The sequence below is a fragment of the Alosa alosa genome, chromosome 9 (assembly GCF_017589495.1).
Source record: "Alosa alosa isolate M-15738 ecotype Scorff River chromosome 9, AALO_Geno_1.1, whole genome shotgun sequence".
NCBI lineage: Eukaryota > Metazoa > Chordata > Actinopteri > Clupeiformes > Clupeidae > Alosa > Alosa alosa.
This window is the reverse complement of record NC_063197.1, coordinates 27,358,857-27,363,135: the sequence shown is the minus strand read 5'-3', so window position 1 is coordinate 27,363,135 and position 4,279 is coordinate 27,358,857. Positions and strand designations below refer to the sequence as shown.

The 4,279-nt window shown below is 38.4% G+C and overlaps 1 long non-coding RNA gene across 1 annotated transcript; it reads right to left on the bottom strand.

The window, feature by feature from the left end:
- Positions 1-712: 712 nt before the first annotated feature.
- Positions 713-1,545, bottom strand: LOC125301172. Its single transcript, XR_007194681.1, has 3 exons — positions 1,486-1,545; positions 1,275-1,363; positions 713-1,063 (listed from the first exon to the last, which is right to left on the bottom strand). It is a non-coding gene; the product is annotated as an uncharacterized LOC125301172 (long non-coding RNA).
- Between the last annotated feature and the right edge of the window lie 2,734 nt (positions 1,546-4,279).

Genomic DNA, 4,279 nt, shown 5'->3' with positions numbered 1-4,279 from the left:
CCAACGTCCACTGTAATTTGTAGCACATTATGGAGAATTTCTGAGAGGGTTGAACTTCATAAACTGTTCTTTGGTCTCGTTTGCACGTCATTAAGGGATGGAGATGAACAATGGAGTCTAGAAAGAGGCGTCGAAGTGAAATCATGGCCATGTAATTAGTTGAATTAAAATAAAAACTAGATCTAGTCAGTGGCATAGAAGGGCATCAGAGAATGCGTAGGACCCACTTTACTACTTTCAAAACTATGCAGTTATGTTTGGCCTAATATCTTCGTATGACATTGTAGCTTTCTTGGATATGAGTCTCCAAACCAGTCAGAGAAGAATAAATTACACTTGAACACACACTGTAAAAAATAATTTGCCCTTTTAACTTAAAAAGGTTTGTTACCCCGCTGCCTTACGTTTTTGAGTGAACTTGACATAAAATTAAATTTGATTTAACTTATCTTTCTTAGTTAAGTCAACTACAAATTTTACATAGACTCTTGTGTCAAAAAAGCCATGTAAGTTAACTTGATTAATTTATAAGTTGTTTCAAAATAGGATCATTAGTTGAAATAAATTTGTTCAGACATGTATTTTCCTTGTTTTTATTAACTAAGTTTTTAAGTTTTTATTAACTTTTAAAAACTTTTGATACTTATTTTTTTCAAAGAGAGGATGCATATCATAATAGTGAAGAAAAAAACAAAAACTAAGAATGCACAGGTGGATGTACAGCACATCAAAACTGAGGACCAAGTCCAAGTTCTACGGAAGGTTGTTGTACTACTCTTTACCAAGCAGCCTGTTTTGGAGAAAGCAGCTGCAATGTTCAAGAACAGCTTTTGTAGTACTTCAAACCTGAATTTTAGATGCTTCGGGTAGTCCATATTGAGACCCATCAGTCCAAAGAGTTCAAAGGCCTTTGGAATATTGGAAATGTCCATGACGATAAACTGTTCCTCCAAAAGACATATGTCATTGATTTTGTAGAACCACGCATTTGCTGCAGTCCTCATACACGATCAGGATCCCCACACTGGTTTCTTTTAAAGACATCTTCAACTGGACCAGTTGGCTGAAAAACAAATCACCAGAAAGGTGAATATTTAACTCATTACCAGGGACATGCTTTTATTCTATTACAGTTTAGAACAGTTAAAATAATCTGCTTAGTTCAAATACAATGTTCCATGCTTTATAAAATGATGAGTTTCCATCTGTAGAGCATGCCCTTGTATTTCAACCAGTGCTTCCAAATCACATTTGAAGTCATTTGTTAAACCGACCTCACAGGTCTTTAGAATGCTGGAAGTATCTTGACGAAGAAAGTGGGGCATGCCAAGCAGGACTGTTGTTCGCTTATTCTGTTGGAATCCTGAAATGCAAAAGGAAACACACAAACACAAACACAATGTTAAACAAAAACAAAATAGAAAAAACTCTGAGCTCATTAATATTCACATCATAGAATGCAGGAGTCATATGTTCAATACTTACATGAGCATCAAGCCTATCTAAGAATGTCTTGGAGCTTGTGATGGCAGGGTCCCTTTTTCTGAAAAGGACAAGAAACATGGGCAGATATTCATCAAGTTCACTGAGGAAGGTTCTCAAGAGATCAGCAGACATCAGACAGTTGAATTCCGTGAGGATGCAGAATGCAGAATATGACAACAAAAAAGAAAAGATAAGACATTAAATCAATATTTGTGTGTTCATTCTACAGGCAATTCTGTTAATACCTGGTGACACTATAAAATAAAAAAAGAAGTCAATTGTGTGTACAGAAATGTCCGTTCAGGTCAACTTGCCTTCTGAAGGTGATAAAACAAGCAGAGCAAGGGGCAAAAGTGGCTGTGCTGTCCGTGCTTCAGAGTATGTCTTCTGATGACCCTCTGATTCCACGTTGAAAATGGGCTCAGTTTACAGGTCCACTTCATTAACACTCTTCTGTAACAGAGATAAATTACAAGCATCTGAGATTTCAATGCACAAAAATGTGTTTGTAGAAGCATTATTGAGATATCTGTTAAACATTGATACTACATGGCCTACATTATGATACACAATATTATTCAGATTTGATTGAGGACTTTCTATGAACACTGTAGAAATGCTTAGGTAACTTTTATCACCAATACTAAACATAATGAAGTCATGCTTAATAAAGATATGCTTAATGGGTTCATAATTATAATCTACATGTATGTCCACTGTGCTAAATAGCATCGGAGATGGTTGATATAGGATGTAGGCTACTAAAGGATCTTTGATAGCATCAAGTAACCAGCAGTGTAAAATCCTTCAGTTATTGACTCATTTCTTGCCACACACTCTCAGTGCTGTTTTTAAAGTAATAGCCTATGTGTCAAATACAAATACTCACAATGTAGGTTTGAAAAATGATGTGACCTCCCCTAATGACTTCAACAAAAGTGTTAACTGGAGTAGCCTATGGACTTAGTATATAGCCTACCGGGAGTCCTATGAATGAAATGTCCACATGAAACATCTACTGAATCTTCAGTGAGGTAAGAACCCAGGGATACCAGCAAAGGATTTGAAGGAATCATTGGAATTGGCCAATGCCTCTGTTCATGAATCTACTTGCCTATTGAACAAGTAGGGTTTTCATGGTAGGAGGAAGGTTTGTGAATCTTGTTTTGTTTATTTTGTTGTTTATGAATTTGTCCGTCTATTTTCCTTTATGTTTGCCACTGATAGTTGGTCATTTGTCCAGCGCTACTGATCCCCAGCGAGACAGCGTTTGGCCCATTTTCGGCCCTGCGTTTGGCTCATCTGAGACCCAGTCTGGGGAAGCTCTCGCTTTCTTCAAGCCACAACATCTTCAGGCCTCTGTAGCTATGACAACCCTCCTCTCCCAGACTGGAGGGAGGAGGAGAAGGACCTCGGCTGGGGTGTTCATTCGTGCGCTTGGCCTTGGAGTGCAGGATGAGGCTGGAAGGAAGGGGTGGAAAGACACCACATTCCCACAGCTGAAAATCTTGACAGGCAGATCAGACAGGTGTCCTCACCTGCCTGTGAAAATGGATTGTTCCTTGGGCTATACACCAGTCAAGGTATACATTTCTAAAAGGTAAGATGAGATGAGCATCAGAGATTTGGTCTCAGAAGCCCAATGACCAAACCCATCCTTCCCAATCATCATTCTTACTGTTGTAATCTCTTTTGTTGGTGTATAACTGATGGAATTTATTAGTTAATAGGATATTATACACATACTGTACACACACACACACACATATACTGTACACACAACAATGGACTACAAACAAAGTGTTTACCTTTACAAGTAATTAGAAGGCCAGATACCTGTATTGATCTCCAGTAGGGAAAATGAAGACAGACACTTTGGTACAAGGAAATGTAATGAACATCACACAAGGAATTAGGATAATGAGGATAACAAGAATGAGTTTAAGCAAGTATGTGTCTCAAAAAAATGTGAAAGCAAATTTGATTAATTAGATAGGTATATAAATAGATAGATAGGTAGATAGATACTTTATTGACATGCACTGTCAACATGCACTTACAGCAGAAAAAGTAATATACAAAAACTCCACTGTACAATAGAGACAGTAGAAGATAAACATGATACTAAAATACTAAATATACTATATGAACTAAGTCAAATATCAACATAGTGTGCTTAAAGATGAGCACGCATGACAGGGCAGGGACTGAGCCTGTAATACAGTGTGAATTCTAAGGTGCTCTATGAGTGTCACGGTGATGGTGCAAGGATAACGTCTAGAGACCAGCATAAAATAAATATGGCCATAAGAGAATAATGTATAATGTAGACAAGGTAATATAAAAAAAACTATATCAGTGCAAGAATAGGTTGAGGTAATAGGGTTACAGCCATTGGTCAAGTATTGAGTATAAGGTATTAAGCATCAAGTAGGCTAAGGCCACAGTCCAGGAGGGAGGAAGGGTTGTGCATATGTGCTAATAGCATGTAAACAGAGTAGCAGTAAAACAGTAGGCTAGTGGACAGTACATACACAAACATGAAGAAGGTGAAGAGGCAATGTCGTGGAAAAAATCACTAACTTTTAACTCTAACTCAGCACTTCGAACAAAAACCAGCGGAGAACGGTCTGAGATGAGAAGTGGCCGCTTGTGGCCTTTTATTCACAAGTCCTCCTGGTACAGCTCTGAATGCACAGAGGCAAGTGTCGCCAGGCAGGAGTTGCGAATGATCAGGCCCGCTAGAAGGCAAGCAAACCAAGCAATTGCTTGGGGCCCCGAGCTGGCCAGGGGC